The sequence below is a fragment of the Elephantulus edwardii genome, unplaced genomic scaffold (assembly GCF_000299155.1).
Source record: "Elephantulus edwardii isolate Elephantulus edwardi_28Jun2011 unplaced genomic scaffold, EleEdw1.0 scaffold00303, whole genome shotgun sequence".
Taxonomy (NCBI): domain Eukaryota; kingdom Metazoa; phylum Chordata; class Mammalia; order Macroscelidea; family Macroscelididae; genus Elephantulus; species Elephantulus edwardii.
In genome coordinates, this window is record NW_006400053.1 from 2,221,828 (window position 1) to 2,240,650 (window position 18,823).

The window sequence follows — 18,823 nt, forward strand, 5'->3', positions numbered from 1 at the left end:
CCAGTAGAAAGGAAATCAAGAGATGAATTGACTGGGAAAGTCAGCTATCAGAGACCTCTCCAGAGTACTGAAGAGCAACAATATCAGTCTGGAGACTAAGGTGAGCTTGATCCAGGCCATAGTCTTCACAATTGCTTGCTACGCATCAGAGAGCTGGACTATGACTAGGGATGACAGAAAAGAGAATTGATGCCTTTGAGTTGTGGTGCTGGAGAAGAGTGTTGAATATACCATGGACTTCCATGAGAACAAACAGGTTCATCCTGGAGAGGGTGAAACCAGGCTACTCTTTGGAGGCAAGGATTCTGAGGCTTCGTCTGACTTATTTTGGGCATGTTATAAGGAAAGACCTGTCCTTGGAGAGGGACATCATGCTTGAAAGGGTGGAGGGACAGAGAAAGAGAGGGAGCCACTCAATGAGATAGATTGATTCAGTAACTGGAGTAATGAGGGTGGGTGTCTCAGAGACAGTAATGATTGCATGGGATAGAGCAAGTTTGAGGGCTGTTGTACATAGGGTCACTATGAGTCACAAGCGACTTAACGGCACATAACAACAACAACAACAAGCAAAAATGTACCAAAATTTTATTAAAAGTACAACTTTCTCTTAATGTTGCTAATAAAAATTTTTCTAAACCAAATATACAGAGAAACATTCCTCTAACAAAATATGAAACTTCCTTGAGATAAATTATGCATGAGCAGAATGACTGACTACACCATGAACCTAGAATGTCTGATTATCCTATAATCTCTATATATTTCTAAGAAGGACTAATTCCATTTAGTGTAATGATCCCTTTCCAATTGCTGATTTGAGTTTGATATCTAGGTGACTATATTAATCTCAACATTTATGTACAAGCATGCTGATTTGTTTGTGTGGTGACAGACAGTCTTGGCTACTTTAGGAGGCTCTTAAATGAGTTGTGAAAAGAGAAGGGGGTAGCTATTGTTGAACAACAACATATATAGAAATGATAATATTGGTGCTAGCTTTGTTATTAGAATATACTGCTTATATTTCAGCTTATGATTAGATTCAAAAGAGTGTTTAACAAGAAAATATCCAATCTTAGTGAGAAAGTAGGAAAAAAGTACTCTAAAATTGTTTTTTTTGGAGTTTTTAGATAATTATGTGTTAAAAATCATTAAAAATAATTTGAGAAAACATTATGAACTTTTGTTTGTCTTTAATTTGCAGTAATTTTGGCAAATTGAATAAAAGTATTTTTGCATAACACCTCTGACAAATTTGCTGTCTTTACCGCTTTAGAGCTAAGACTTTTCCCAAAGGAGTTAGGGGAGGAAGGCAAGAGAGGCTCAAGGTTAAGGGGTGGTAGAGGGGCAGGGAGTCAGGTGGGAGAGAGAGGTAGGCACCAGGAGGAGGAAACATCCCCCTGCTAATCACCCATCACAAGCAATAACATATCTCAAGCCAGGCACCAACCAAGTACATTTCAAAGAGCTGTGGAGTGTGGAGCACATGTCACTCAAGGCAGATATTTATGAAAGGTGACACTTTGCAAATATCTCAATCATGGACAAGCCTGCACTAGTGACACAGAGGAGTGCAGTAAAATTGGACGAGTCAGCAGCCAACATTTATTTCATCAGCCCCTGTCCAATATCCACTGATGGCTTGATTGTCTGCGGGGAGCAAGCAAGCGGTGGTGCTCATTCTACTGGTTACTCTGAGCCAGTCAGCCTGAAGCAGGCTAAGGAGTTGTAATAAATATGTATAAAGAGATAAAAAGAAGAATTTAGAAAAGCTCTGTTCGCAGAACCAGCATAGGACTGAGTTAGCTTTTAACTGTGCCAAAGAGGAGGCATAGTAATTAGGGAAATATTGATTGTTGCTCCTCTTGGGTGGCAGGGAGATGGCCGTGTGCCTTACCAATGTGGAGAATTTCCTCCAGGTGCAGACAGTCTCTTGGTCCAGAGCAGTACAAAAGTTATCTTATTAAGTGTCCTTCCAATGACAGGTGCTCACAGTTCTTGATAGACAGTTGTGGGTTCTGTCAGAAACAGTCTATATTTCTTCTCCTAAAGGATTAAATACCAGACTTTGGCATGGATAATTGCTAAAATAAATACCAGAGGTAGCTATTTTCCAGTATTTCTGTCAATCTGGCAGACAGCATAGTAAGTCAGAAATAAATAGGATTTTGGGGAAAGAGGACTTTGGATTTTTTGTTAGAATATATCAGAGGTTGCCAACTCATCAAATTCATACAGTGTATGTTTAGTCTGGTGCTTACACTTGCCTACACATATGTAATTAAAATATATATAAACTACAAAATCCATTGCCATTGATTTGGAACAAACTTATAGCTGACTATCCATTGGAGTTTTAAAGATTGTAAGTGGCATGGCAGAGTTTGCCCATATTTCTCCGGTGGACTCAAACCTCCAGAGAAACAGACTTTGAGTTAATCACATAACTTCCTATGGACTGCACCACCAGGGTCCCCACATCTAATCTACATACTTAAAATTTCATATAAGATATGTACTTTAAACTATCATAAAGATGTACACTTTCAAAATATATGTAATATGTACATTTCAAATGTATAGTACATATACTTTTTAAGTGTCAGTATTAAAATTCAGGAATGTTTATAATTGTATCTTAATATCACCATGCCATCACTATTCATGGATTTGTCAGGCACTATTTCTACAGGTGTATTTGAAGGTGCTATAAATAAAACTATGTATATAATAGACCCAATCAGTAGCAAAATTATGTAAACTTATTAATCATTAACCAAAGAGCCAAAAGGATGGAATTGCTAGTCCTTTAATTGTAGATCCAAAGTTTCTGGGAACATCAAGGTTGATTGGCATAGTCCACATAAGTAGTGTTTTATATAAAGTTTTGATGAACAGTTACAGGAGTCTTAAAAGCTCCTAATGTTGTTGTTATGTGTTGTCAAGTTAGAACTGATTCATAGTTGAATCTCTAAAAAGTTTTTAGAGGCACGAAATTGCATGAGAAGAGATTGCCTATTTTCTCTCAAGGAGCAGCTGATGAATTCACACCATGAAACTTTAGATGGCCAGCGGAGGTTACAGGTTGCTGTCTAATAGCTCCACTATTGCTCTTTTCCTGTCCAGGACAAAGAAGAGAAAAGACAAAAACCATTAGTTCAAAGGACACTGGAGTCAAATGAATTTTGATCTCCAGCTATTGAGCTACTGTAACAACTTCTGACCACTCTAAAAGTGAATCAGAGTGGAGTTCCCTAGGCAGAATGGAAAAAAAAGTATGAAATAAAACCCAAAATTAGAAAAATTACCAGGCTTACTGATGTAATGGAGACGAGTGGAATCCTTGAAAAGGAAATTAAAAAGAAAATGTTGCTAAGTCAGAAATACGTATATACAGTTTCATAGTAGATAGGAGTTTTATTACTACCTCAAACATGTGACCTCTCCAGCAGGTAGAATCCACCAATGGCTCCAATGGAAAATGATGGGCTTTTATGTGCTATCGGGTCAGTGCTAACTCATAACTGACCTTCTAACAGGTTTTCAGAATGTTTTGTCAGAGAAAAAAAGGCTCTTAATGGGCTGAATTAACATAGTGGGTGCCATAAAAGACCAAAGCACAATGGTAACTGCTGATTGTGTTGTATTGGTATTGTCAGGTACCCTTGAGTGAACATGACTCTTGGTGATTCCATGAACGATGAATTGGAACTTTTCCCTATCTGTGCCATCCTCATTGTCTCTGATATACTTAAACCCACTGTTAATGGTATTTTCAATTAGTTTCTACACATCTCAACATTGGACAATAAATAAGGAAGGCCAAAGAAGAAATGAATGATATCTTTGTATTGTGGTGTTGGTGAAGAGTGTTGGTTATATCACAGATTGCCAAAAGAACAAACATGTCTTCCTTGAAAGAAGGGAATGAAGAAGAACGTCCTTCAGAGGTAAGGATGGTGAAACTTATCTCCTTGTTCTTCAGCCCTGTAAAGAGGTCTTTACAGCCAATTTCCCCAATACAACTGTCTTGATTTCTTGGCTACAGCTGCCATGGGTGTTGATTATGAATCCGAGTAACATGAAATCATAAGCAATGTAAATCATTATTCCCCACATATCTTGTCCCAGTGGAGAGGATTTTTGCTTCCTTAATGTTGGGATGTAATTTGAATGTTATAGTTTTTGATCTTCAATAATTATTTCCAGTCTCTCACTTCTGAAAGCAACTCTATGTTATCTTCAGAATGCATGCTTTTGATGAGGCTTTTTCCTCTCCTGATATCCATTCTTCTTCTTATAGTTAAAATCCTGAATAGTATGTTAAGCACATAGATATGGAGATGACTACAACCCTGACACACACCTTTATCATGCAGTTTTTGCTTGTTTTGTTCTGACAGTTCCTTCTTTCTTGCTCTATGGACAGATTTTAAATATGTAATAATATGAGTTCTGAGATTCCCATTCACTCATAGTTTATTATGAGCCACACATACAATCCAGCGTGTGTGTGTGGTGGGGTGTGTGTGTGTGTGTGTGTGTGTGTATGTGTGTGTGTGTTTGCTAGTTTTGGTATTTACATAGCTGAGCTTAAGGCATATAATTTAGTGCTCGTAGGGCTCTTTGCCTTCTCATTATATTCCTATTCTTTGTTTCCCCTCCTACCCTTCAGTTATCTTCCAATATCACAATTGTGGTCTTGTGCAGTATTTGTTCTTTGTTGTTGTGGTTATATGCCTTTTAGTTGCTTGTGACTCATAGCGACCCTATGTATAACACCAGCCCTAAACTCTGCTCTGTCCTGTGCCAGTTGCACTGTCTCTGATACACCCATCCTTATTACCCCGTCACTGAATCAGTCCACCTTCTTCTCCTCCTGCGCCTGCCCTCCACCCTCTCAAGCATGATGTCCCTCTCCACGGACTAGTCCCTAGTTACAACATGTTCAAAGTATGCCAGATGAAGCCTCAGAATCCTTGCCTCCGAGGAGCAGCCCTGTTTAACCCTCTCCAGGTTGAATCTGTTTGTTTTCTTAGCAGTCCATGGTGCCCTCAACATTTTTCTCCAGCATCACAGCTCAAAGGCATCAATTCTCCTTCTATCTCCTTGACCATTTTCCAACTCTCTGACACATGACAAGTGATTGCAAATTCCATGGCCTGTATCAGATGCACCTTAGTCTCCAGAGAGACACTATTGCTCTTCAGTACTTTGGAGAGGTCCCTAAAAGCAGACTTACCCATCGCAATAATTTCCTGGCTGCTGGTGCCAAGAGTGTTGATTGTGGAGCCAAGGAGACTAAAGCTGTGAATATTCTCAATATCTTCACCATCCATCCTGATGCTGCCAATTGGTCCAGTGGTGACAATCTTTGTTTTCTCAATCCATATTGAAGGCTGCAGTCCTTGACCCTCTGCAGCAAGTGTTTCAGGTCCTCCTCAGTTTCAGTAAGCAGGGTTGTGTCATCTGCATGACTCAGATTGTTGATAGATCTTCCACCAATCCTGATGCCACCTCCCAGATAATCTGTTCTGCATACAGGTTGAAAATATATGGAGACAGGACACACCCCTGGCATAAGGCTTTCCCAATTTTGAACCGTGCAGTGTTTCCTTGCTCTGTTCTGACGACTACCTCTTGGTCCAAGTATAGTGTTGGTCCATGATCAAGTGTTCTGGGATTCCCATTCTCAGAGTCAGCCACAGTTTGTTATGATACACATAGTCAAATGTCTTTGCATAATCAATGAAACACAGATAGACATTCCTTTGGTATTCTCTGCTTTCAGCTAAGATCCAACATTAGCTACTATATCCTATTTGTTCTTTAGTAACTTAATTATTTCACTCATCATAGTGCTCTTTAGACTGTCCCATGTGGTGTTCTACTTTATCAATTTCATTGTTTCTTTAGAGTTGCATAATATTGCACTGTGTGAAAAGACCCATAGTTTTCTGTTCAATCATTGACAGGCATTTGGATTGTTTCAATTTTTATACCATTGTGAATAACACTGCTATGAACATAGATGTATATATCTCTGTTTGTGTCTCATTTCCTTGAGGTGTATTCCCAGAAAATGGCTGGGTTATATGGGATTTCTATGTTCAACTTTTTGAGGAAATGCCGAATCTGAGAAGAATTGAGATAAAGACAATATGACTTCTGAGACAAGATATCTCCATCTCTATCTCTATCTATCTATCTATCTATCTATCTATCTATCTATCTATCTACCTACCTACCTACCTATCAATCTATCTACCTACCTGCCTATCTATCTATCATCTGTCTATCTCTATCTCTATATCTGTATCTATTGATAACTGTCTATAAGAGAAAAGGGAGATGAGTGTGGAAAAGGGATGGGGAAATCTCTAGGAGATCAGAGACCAGTAGGGGGATGGTAAAGAAGAAATAGAGAAGATGAAAGGGGAACTTAAAGACAGGGGGAGCTAAATATAAAAATGAACAGTAATCAGTTATATAAACAATGTACAGAAATAACAGCATTAAAATGTCTAACAATAAAACAATATATATGAATAATTGTATAAAAGTGAAAGATGGTGCGAAATACTATGCATACAAATTTTCTATGCAAACCTATATAAAATTTTAAAAAATTAAAAAAGAAACCACCAGTGAATGATGGTAAAAATAATAAATTTAAAAAGACATATAATTTGATGTAAGCCATAGGAGGAAGTACTATATTCTCATTTGTACACCAATTCTTTTGTCATTTTCAAAGAATGAGAGGTTAATGATGATTTAAAAGAGAAGAATTATAATTTTGTGTGAGTTGTTAATTGACACTGAGAGAAGAATTTATCTTTCCATTCTGAGAGTCCATAGTGAATTTTGCTGCTTAATTAAAGGCTGTGTGTCACTAGTAGTTCAAATCCAACATTTTCCTCCTCTTCCATGGCAGGAAACGTAAGCGTATGCTCCCTTCATTATTTATAGCCTTAAATATATAAACCCAATAGAGGATAGATAAGAATGACTTCAGTGAGTTTGCTTTTCAGTCTCCCTATAGATTTGGGAGAGAGAGGGAGAGGGGAGAGAGAGAGAGTAGGGGGAGATCCAACAACTGAAAAAGGAAAAAACAACTGTCAAACATATTGCCAATACACTGTCCTTTCAAATGTCGCTTTTCACCCCCTAATCTAGTCTGCTAAAACATTTAAATACACTAACAAGATATTTTTTGAGAAGCAAATTAAACATTCACAGTCACTGACATGGACTTTTTTCTTCCCTCATTTACAGAAGAGTTAGGAAGAAAACTTCAGTCTAACGTCTGACTTTTTAAGTCAACCCAGAGTCAATGCTTTTTAAGCATTAACTTAATAAATTCATCAAATAATGCAGTATAACTTGAATTATATGGAGCTGAATTATATTTCAAGAAAAAATATGTGTCAGCTCTGGGTCAATTGTAACTCGACAACACAAAACAACAACAATTGTTGGGTAGAATCTATGAAATAAGTTTGTGACAAGTTCACTGTCATCAAGTAGAATATTTGACATTTATTCTGCAAAGAGAATCTTTAATACTTTGCTTGTGTTGGGAAATCTCATTTCCAGTGGGGCTTCTACTTTTCAACTGTCAGATGAATTTTGACTGCATGCCAATTTATATTTGTTGTTCTGTGTACCACTGAGTTAGCATCAACATATAGTTGACCTTTTGTTGTTGTGTACTGCCGAGTTGAGAGGAAATTGTTTCTTCTTTTGAGAAGAAACTGGTAGAATTGAATTACATGCTTTTGGGTTGACAAAGCAACTCTTTTACTCATTAGGCCATCAGATATCTAAGTAATGGCTGGTGTTCATGAAATTAATTAATAATGTTGCTTCTGGCTTGATTCTTAGTGGAGGAGAACAGATTCTTCCCAAGATTGAATCTTATATCCCATTTTTGTCTTTCATAATAATCAATATAGAATTTGGAATGTCTTATCTAAGTGAATGGGGAGTAGATGAACTTGGCGGTCATTATTGCTTCTTATTTTGAGATCTAATTATCTTGATCTTAATTTATTTTCTAATTTAGAGTTACTCCTCTTTTCTAAACACACTCTTTTAATTGTACCACATACTTTGATGTGAATGGATCACTTTAAGTCATTTATTCACCAATGCACAGATTTAGCTTCACATTAATGATTCAGATTATGAGCATCAAATGTATTTTTGTATGTGCAGAAGAATTTTCAAATTTGAACACACTCATCCAACCCACATTCACAGATGTACACAAAGACACACATATGCTATTTCTCCTGCAAGTTAATAAAATTTGAAGGGTTGAGTAGGGACAAATTCCACATCATGAAGAAATTTTGGCCATTAGTGCATAAAAAGACTGCTAATTCACTTGAAAAACGAAAGAAATCTCTAGGAAGCTAAATTTCCAGCAACAGCTAATCTATCACCATTGTTAGTTGTAAACCTTTGTTTCATGTTTCCTTTGTATTTTTTTTTCTGGGCTATTTTCTCACTTGTGATGAAAATAAACATGAAACAGGGAATAGGAGATATAATGTAATATTTTTCTAATGTTTTCAATTAAGCAGCAGCTGCTGTTACCAAGCTGTCATCTCTGTTGCTAGGAGGGTTTTGCATGTCTGCCAGAGCAGGACTGGATACTTTAATATATTCATCCCATTGCTAGGGCTGGTGCACAGAATCTTTGTTAATATTGTAAATCTGATAGAGTCTTGAAAGGGGTGTAGTTTTCTCTATTAAATCTCTATGTAGTTGATACCTCAGGGTCTGTTAATCTGAAGATGGAAAACTCTTCATTAATAAAATGGAATTTAAAACTCAAAAGATATATGATAGTTGAGGATTTTCTTGTTCTGAGAACCACTGAGTATACAATGCCTTAGTTTCTACAGTGCCTTTGAGTACAGACTCATCCAAAAATATCTAACGTAAAGCAAGCATATTAGGGCTAACTATAAGAAAGTTGGAACTTCACACACATTTAAGACTGCCTGACAATGACTCAGAGAATAGATATTCGCAAGAGTTAAACGTTATAAATCCAGCTCTTGGTGTAAAGCCTGGCATACCAGTGTTGGAAAGATCTTTACTGAATGAAATAACTATTTTAACGAGCACTAAGTTATGACTATAGTTTTCAGCTCTTTTTGAATTTTGAGTATAGTAATTCCTCAAGCCCTTGACTTTCAAGTGTTGTTAGGTAATGTTGAGTTGATTCTGACTCATGGCAACTCAATGCACAACAGAACTGTGGTGTAGTAGGTTTATTGTTCAAAATGGCTTTCTAGCCCATTGACTTTGAATTTTGCCACATGGCTAAATATGACTATGCTAATAATATGAATTTAATGAACAGAACCTTTTGGGTGAGAGTTCAAGGTATGTAGGCTGTCAATGAGACTTAGTCAATTTTGCCATACTCTTCAGGCTTAAAATTAATAAGTTTAGAAGCATAAACTGAAATTGCTATTAGAAAGAAAGAATGGTCAGAAAATTCATGAAGTCCATTTGGACCAAAGATTCCTGTACAAGTCAAATAAATAACAGATGAAAAGAACAGCAACAGCAGAAGGTCAGCAACCAATGTGAAATAGAGCTGGTCTGGTCTGTAGTCCCGTGGAGCCAGAGCCAGGGCCAAGGGCCTCTGTCCAAGCTTGTTGGAAGTCTGGGGCTGCAGGTGAGAAGGAGTCAGGAATCAATTAACTGTACTAAGACAGCTTTGTAACACTGTCCCACAGCTAAGAGACTGAAGGTCAATGTGTCTGAGAGCCACCTGAACAGCTGTTTTTATTGAGGAATTGCATTCTGTTTTCAACCTGAACTGTAAGCTTTTAACTTTCCTAGTAAACTCATCATACTGATTATGATCTGTAAGTTCTGTATTGCCATTGCAATGGATTAACAGATCCAGACCAGATAGAATCCTGAGAGGTGCAATTGGTATTAGAACTGTTTGTAGTCATTGCAGGAGCTTGGCAATATGTCTCACATCATAGGAATAAATTCTGTACTATTGACAGCATTAGTCTGAAGTGGGGCTGTTCTGCCTTGTGCAGTTAATGGAGATCAAACTCAGCTGCCTTCATGCCAGTCTCACTCTTCACAAGCACAAAACATCCTCAAACCTGTTGCTGTTTTGTCCCTATTGTTTCAACTGCTGTCTATTTTGTTGAGTGTTTTTCTCTTTTTGCTGATCTTCCTACTTGACCAAGCATGGTATACTTTGTTAGGGATTGATCCCTCCTGATAACATACCCAATGTATGTGAAATGAAGCCTTATGTACTCCCTTTTAAGGAGTATTCTCTCTGTACTTCTTCTAAGACAGATTTGTTAATTCTTTTGGAAGACTGTGGTAATTTAAACATTGTCTAGCAACACTAATTCAAATGCCTCAATTCCTCAATCTTTCTTACCCATTTACTGTACTTCATGTGCACTTAAATGATTAAAATATCATTGCTTAGGTCAGCGGCACCTTAATCATCAATATGCAACATTGGTGTCTAAGTTCTGACTCTGCTATATTCATAATTCACATTATCACATATCAAGGCATGCTTCACTGTTACTGTTACTGAGTTGGAACAGCATCATAGCCGATCTTCATTCAAATTTTTGAGACTACAGATTGCATGGGAAGAGGTTGTCCACCATTCTCCTGCAGAGCTGCTGGTGGATTCAAATGCCAGAGAGTTGTGGCCTTTGAGTTACAACACAGCTTCCCCATGGACTGTGCCAAATCATAGACATACAACTATGAGTTTGATGTAATTTTATTGAAATAGTCATAAAACTAAGTGTATGAAACAAATAAGGGTACTTATGCCTCAGAAAGGAATAAAAAAAAAGTTTTAGATCCTTCTAAAATGATGTGTGGTAAAGTGGGTATTAAAAAAATAATCACTATTTATTCCATCTTTTCTTAGTTTCCCCCCAACTCCTATGTCAGTCCTATCTTATAACAGTGGTTCATTTGTCTAAGTTGTATAGCATTGGTCTGTGCATTGCTGTACAGAGGTAACTGGTGGTTGTTGTGATGCTAAACACTGTGACACTGATGTGTGAAACGTGATAATGGTTACCCATGGTGGACAGTGTTTGGTCGAGCTTCCCAACTAAAACAAGTTTGGACGCAGGAGTGGCATCCACTTCTGAAATGGCTTGCCTCTGGAAACTCTATGAACAGTGCTCAGGCCTTTCATTCATAGGGTTGCTATGAGTCATCTATGACTCGATGGCACTTCACAACAACAACATGTGTATTTTACTTCAATAAAGAAGAATTTTACTCCTTGGTAAAACATCAACAAACAAACAAACAAACAAAACACAACACAAAACAAAAAAAAACACACACACACACACAAAAATCAAAACCAAAAACCACCAAACAGTGGTGTTATGCGGTGCTTGTCCTTTTTCCCCTCCCAAGAAATAGAAATAATTTTAATTTAAAATTAAAACACAAAGCATAAATATTATTTGTTGGAAAACACACAGCTTTGTTGTCTTTCTGGTAACAAAACAATATCCACTTGAAACAATCTTTTAGGCACTTGGGTGTAGAAAGTGCTAGTGAATACAATTTTACTTTATGTTCAACTATATTTCCAAAACCATAAGGTACATGCATCCCGGCTTCAGAAAAAAACACAGTATCAGTGACACCAACATGACAATTAAGCTTACAGTGTGTCTAACATGGAGATTCCGTGGAGACAGGGCTCAAGGTTCCAAACTCAGTCAGCTCAGTGAGAAGTTAGGTTTCAGGAGAGAGAGACCAAAGGCAGCAAAGAAACCTTTGTATCTAATTTGGCTTCTTAAAACAGTCTGGTTATCACGAGAGTCCACAATTAAGGTTGCATAGTGGAGTATATGTGGGGGAGGGGAGGGGTATGGGGGATTGTGTACCAGGGAGGGAGTCTTTCTTTTGCTTTTGAAAGAGAGGAGCCAACTGGGGGGCATGGGGAGAGGGCTGGACGGGTAGAGAAGTACAGCAATAAATGAATGAAAATCCAAAGTCTCTGTAAATGTTCATTAAAATTATTTTAAAAAATAACGTAAAAAAAACAATATAAAAAACAAAAACAAAAACAAAAAAACAGTTCAACAGTCTTAAAACGCTTTGTCTCAGCAGGCGGAGGGAGGCGTGTGGCCTGGCATCGCTCTGAGTGCAATTTAGTTGGAGCCAGGCAGCCGTCTCAGAGAGCAGGGTGAAGACACGGAGACAGGCCAGGCGAGCCAAGAAGGGCCAGTCTAGAGCCCTCTCAGGATCATGCTGTTCTTGCTGTTAGAGTCTCAGGAGTGCTCTCCATGCTGGTGAGCAAGTGCTGGCTCACCTAGTGCAGCGAGGATGCAGGCGGCCTGGCCCAGCCTCTGGAAAGCAGGGCCCTTGGGCCTGCCAGTGTGAGACCGCCAGGGCCTGAACGTGCTGCACCAGCTGCTGGAAGTGGGCCTGGGAGCGGTGTTTGTGCTGCACAGCCTCGGCTTCCTGCAGCAGGATCTCAGGGAACAAGACGCTGCCCTTTCTGAGCACCTCTAGGACCCGGGTCTTGGACTGCAGCTCCGGGTCTTCTAGGTACAGGAGCAGCTCCAATACAGGTGCTGCGTGTTGCTCTGGTAGTAGGACTCGCTGTCCTCAATGCAGATGTACCTCAGCCAGGTGACCAAGGTGGTGATGTCCACCATTCTCACCTTGCTGGACATGTCATTGAGGTGTTTTAAGAGTTCTGTTCAGCATACAGGGTCCTGGAGTTGATGAGTGCCCAGAGGCAGGAGACGGCAGCTGTGCAAATGGCTACTGCGGTCCTCCCTGCGTGCCCCTGAAGGTTGGGAACCAGAATGTCTGTCACCAGTGTCTGAAGGTAGCTATGGAGCCGCCCCTGTGAACCAAAGTCTCATGGGCTCTCAGCAACACTCCGGAAAGGTCTAAAAACAGCTTCAGGTGCATCTGGGGGTCCCTGGTGGGCTGCAGGCAGCTCCTGAGGGAGGGGATCAGGTGCTGAAGAGCATCTACCACAGCAGGGCCTGAGTGAGGAGCTCGCCAAGCTAGCTGTGGAGTACTTGGTCCAGTCGCTGTGTGAGGTGGTCCCCCACTCCATCAGTGCACACATATGCTTCTGATACATGTCCTGGGGCCTGTTCACACCCTCCGCCAATGGCAGGCTAGGCCAGCACCTCCTGCACCTTCTGGTGCAGGTCTGCAGTGTCCGAGGCGGCCAGCATGGCCACTAGCACTTGCAGCAGCAGCAGCAGGCCACAGGCAGCACAGTCCTCTTGGCACTAGGTGAGGAGGGCTTGTAAACACAGCAGCAGGTGCTCCAGGTAGAGGTGATCCTCAGACTCCTGGCAGATGTGGGGCTGGGTCCGCTGTGTGGAGATGACTTAAAGGTGGGGCTGCAGAGCTTCTCTCAGGCAGCCCCAGAGGAGGGAGGTCAGGACCAGCAGGCTGTAGGCAGAGGGTGATTTCCTCAATGGTGACAACATTAATTTCAAAACCACCTCTGGGCTGACGAGAGTGCCAATGAGCTCTGCTGACTTCATGGAGCTGCTGACCATGGTGGCCTCCTCATTGGAACAGCCATGTTGCAGGGCCTGAGGGATGGTCAGCACCTGTACAGCCTTGATACTGGTGCCCAACACCCAGTCACCCAGGTCCTGGCAGAGGCCTGGCAGGGTCTTGGACAGGTTCTTGAAGACAAGTTCCTGGTAGCCCAGACCTGGACAGCTCTCTCACAGTGGGTAGTGGACAGACGGTGGGGCAGCAAAGTCCAGCTTGTCCTTCAGGTCTTCTTCTTCTCCTTCTGCCACTGCAGGTCGATTTCCTCCTAGAGGCCAGTGGCCAACTCGCTCATCTCAGGGAGCTCATCGTCCAGGCTGCTCAGGAGCAGTGGGATAAGCTTGAGGAAGAAAGAGTAGCAAGGTCCTGCAGCCAGGCCCCAAGGCTCCAGCCACAGAGGCCACTGCCTGCCACACCTGGGGGACACCGTCAAAAAGCTGCTGGGCCAAGTGAGAAAGCCAAACTGGATCACTGTGTCAGTGACTTAGATGACAGCCACTGGGACCTTCCAGTGTTGGTGGGTGATGGTCTACAGCATGGGCTCACTGGGGACTCGAACTGTATGTGGAAGTGCTCCGGTGTGGCGAGGCAGAGGGCTCGAGCAGCGCAGCACGTAGACCGAGTCTGAGTCTACGAGGTAGTGCTCACCGCCAGGCGCAGCTCCTCAAATGGCTTCAGAGGCGGCTGACACGTGAGCTCAGGGGCGGCCAGGCGAGTGGCCAGCGTGGGCAGCAGGTGAGGCAGGGTGTCACACCTGTCGTACTGCAGGCCCAGGTCCAGCAGGTGCGCGGCCAGCATGCGGCAATCCTCAGCCAGGTCCTTTAGGCAGGTAGCGCAGCAGACGTGGCAGCAGCAGGTGCGCCCGGGAACCCTGGAAGGTGGCTGCGGGTGGCCCAGTCTTCGCCACCTCCAATTCGGGCTGCCGGCCTCTAGCCCAGGCAGCAGGTCACTCAGGACATGGGTCAGCTCAGCCGCCTTGGCTGGGCTCAGGGGCACTGGGCCATTTGCTGTCCATTGTTTGTCCTTTTGTGAGGGAGATATTTCACTCAGCGTAATGTCCTTGAGGGTTACCCATATTGTATAATATTTTATGAGTTCCTTGTTTTTCAGTGCTGTGTAGTATTCTATTGTGTGAATATACCATAGTTTTTCTATCCATTCATTTGTTGGTGGGAACTTGAGTTGTGTCCATCTCTTTTCTATTATGAATAACTGGGGAGGGAAAAATGAGGGAGAAGAGATAAAATGTGCAACAAAGAATGAATGAAAATCTTACTTTTCTGTAAGCGTTGATTAAAATGGCAATTAAAATAAAAAAGTTATTAAAAATATAAAAACAAAATAGTATATCGCAACATCCCAGAAAAAATGCCATGTTGTAAGCAAGAATGGGGAAAAATAAATTAAAAAGATCTTTAATTAAATAAATTGTCACAGCACCTAGATTAGTGGGCTCAAACATACCTACCATTATGATGGTTCAAAATTAGGCAACATTTTCTCTTTTATATATGGCCTGATATGAGTCAGAACGATAGCCTCTAACAACAACAACAAAGTAGGATAATTCATTCTTTTCTGGTAAAATGCAACAAGATATTTAATGACAAAAAGGAAAATGGAAGGAATTCACCTAGTCTCAAAGCAAAAAGTATAAGAGAGAATTTCACCATTTCAGGAGATAGCATATTGTATTAAAAGAAGACAATAAATTCCTAATAAGGTTTGGCAGCCAACAAGGCTCTATTACTTGATGGAATCCAAGTGAGATGCTTTTAGTAAATGGGTACAATGCAGAAAGCAGTCATTAATTTATATAAAAACAAAAAAAAAAGAAAGAAAGCTCCTATCCAGCTAGATAAGTAGACAAGAACCATAGAAAGAAAGCTGTGTGTATTCTTCCAACAAAAAGCTAATGTAAGAGCTAGAAGGATTTTTCAATTAATATCAGAAACAATATTTGCTGAGTATAGTATTAAAAATACTTGTAACAGTACATTAACATGAAACTTCAACAACTTAAGCAGGAATCTAAGATGACTAGAAATAAAGCATATTTTTACCAATATCAGCTTGATGTTTAATGAATTCCATATACACCAGAAGATGATTCCGTGTGTTATGTTGACGTTGCAAAGACACTTGATCATATGGATCACAACAAATCATAAGAACATGACAAGTAATAGGAATTTCAGAACACTTGACTGTACTCGTAAGGAATCAGTAGAACATCAAAGAAGCAGTTGTTTGAACAAAACAAGAGGCTGCCATATGAAATAAGATGAAGGAAATCTATGTCTCAAGGTTGTAGTTTTTCAACATAGTTATTCCATTTATATGCTGAACAAAGAGTTTGAGAAACTAGGCTACATGAAAAAGATATTCACATCAGGATTGGGGAAAGAATTTTTAACAGTTTGTGATATGGAGATAGCATAACCTAGATTGCTGAATATGAAGAAACTTGAAGCACTTAGAAAAGAAGATCAAAATGATAGCCTTCAGTATGGATTAAGCTCAACAGAGAGAAGCAAAGACCCTCACAACTAGGCCAATAAACAACTTGTTAACTTGAGAAGGGACTGAATTGTGTCACAAAAAACATTCAAGGAAACAGGAGTCAAGATATCTAACAAAGTACAGTCAAATATACTGCTGAAGTCTTTCCTAAATGTTAAGAAGCAAATATGTTACTTTGAGGACTATGATGCACCTGACCAGTATTTGAACTTATTCATTTATCTTAAATTTTTGATCAGTTTTCACCTAAGGATAGAATTGCCTTTCCAGATATAAGAGCTAGTAAATTGAGTGTATGTGACAACTGGAATGGTCTGATAGCAGATGTTTCCTCATCAATGGGAGAAAATCATCATTCCTTTATATAAACTATGATCATTTATTCACTGTAAGTACTTTTTTGCTATTGAAAATCACTATAATAGCTACAGTGAAGATAAATAAATAATAACAAATTTATATGAAGCATTAACCTGTATTGAGCATTCAGTATATTCGATTTCACTCTTGGCTCAGTGCATCCATTTAGAAATATTTCTCTTTTTAATATTGATAGAGTTACATATTTTGAACTTTGAGAAAGCATCTATCTCATATTATTTCTTACATTCATTACAGTATATTTTGAGTATTGTTATCTTTTCCTAAATTTTCTTTATTTTGTTGGTGATGGCACAATACACAGCAAACAGACACTCATGGTTTCTACTTGTACAATTTGTTGTGTTGTGTATCATAGAGTTGGAATCGACCCATAGCTGACCCTCCGGTGGGTTTTCAGAGGCAGTTAATCACATGGGAGGAGACTGACCACCCTCCTACAGAAGTTCTGCAAGTTGTGCAACCATTTTCACTATCCTTGTCTTCATTGTTTCTATTTCATGAACATAAACTGACTGCTCTTTAAGATGTTTATCTAAACTTTTGAGTTTCTGTTGTCAATTTGCTCATATAGAGAGAACTTTTCACAGAGTAAATTATTACTAGTTAAGCTAAACTTTTAAGAGTAGATGGCTTTAGTTTAATGCGTTAAGACTATTTCAGCATAATAGTGTCTGAAGTTCATATACTCTATATAGTCCCTGAAAATCTGAGATTGATGAGAATTTGAAATTCTATATATTCCACATTGTGATAAAGAGTTTTCTGTGAAGTCTTGATCAGGCTATTCAGTAATGGCAGCTGAACAGCAGCTAAGTCTTCTAGTGTCTGTTAATGGAGGTAGTTATTTATGGAAGCAATTAATTGCATGCTCCATATCATTATCTGATTTCAGATTATTAATCTTATTTTGTTTTTCAAGGAAATTAGAGAGCAGTGTGATTGTGCTATACCTTGATGAGCCCTTGGAAATATAGCACTAAGCAATGAACTAGAAGGTAAATCAAAACCAAAAACCCACTATGATGAAATTTATGCCAGCTCATAGCAATCTTAAAGGAGAGAGAGCCTTAGGATTTCCAAGGCAATTATGATTGCCCAATCTTCTTCCATTCAAGTTGGTGGGCTTGAATTGCAAACATTTTGATTGGTACACCAGCACCAGAGCTCCTAACTAGGAGATGTTATTGTTGTGTACGAGTCATAACAGACCCTGAGCTGACCCTTAAGTGAGTTTTCAGAGGCAGTAATTGCATGGGAGGATAATGCCTATCCTTCTTCCAAGGAATAGCTATTGGATTCAAGCAATGTGCCTTTGGGAGATAAAGAAGCACTAAACACAATATTGGGACAATTAACTAATCAAACCATCAGCCTAAGCCTCCACACAAAGAAATCAAAGGTCATGAGGAGTTGGACTGACTATATGCAAGTAATCATAACAGCTAATCTCCTTAGTTTTGCTTCCTATCACATGAAGAGATTGAGATTGTTCACAGCTTTAGTTTGCCTGCCTCCACAGTCAACACTCTTGGCACCAGCAAGCAGAAAATTAAAAGATGTATTGAAATGGGAAAGTCTTCTGTTAGGGACCTCTCCAAAGTACTGAAGAGCAATGGTATCATTCTGGAGACTAAGGTGCATCTGATACAGGCCAAGGTTTTTGCAATCACTTGTTATGTGTCAGAGAATTGGACAATGACTAGGGAAGATAAAAGGAGAATTGATGCCTTTGAGCTGTGGTGCTGGAGAAGAGTATTGAGTGTACCATGGACTGCTAAGAAAAAAAAATAACAAGAAATCAACAGACTCATCCTGGAGAGGGTTAAACTGGGCTGCTCCTTGAAGGCAAGGATTCTAAGGCTTCATCTGACATACTTTGGACATACTGTAAGGAGGAACTGGTCCTTGGAGAAGAACATCATGCTTGGAAGGGTTGGAGGGACAGGGCAGGACGGAAAGAACCTCTATGAGGTGGGTTGATTCAGTGACTGTGGTAATCGGGGTCGGTGTGTTGGAAGCAGTGCGATTGGTACAGGACAGAGCAGGGTTAGGGTCCCTATGAGTCGCAAGCTACTTGATCGCACAACAACAACAACAACATCACATGCAAGAAAGATTCTGCTAAAGATTATCCAAAAACACTAGAACAGCACATCAACAAAGAATTGCCAGTAGTGCAGGCTCTGTTTGGTAGGGGCTGTGATACTAGGGATGTTGTTGTTCTTGTTGTTGTTGTTATGTGCCGTCGAGTCGCCTGCGACTCATACCGACCCTATGTATAACAGCCCTAAACTCCGCTCTGTCCTGTGCCAATCGCACTGTCTCTGAC

The 18,823-nt window shown here is 40.0% G+C and overlaps 1 pseudogene; it reads right to left on the bottom strand.

Annotated features, from left to right (window-relative positions):
* Nucleotides 1–12,363: 12,363 nt before the first annotated feature.
* Nucleotides 12,364–18,823, bottom strand: part of LOC102866996 — a 39,061-nt pseudogene continuing 32,601 nt past the window's right edge.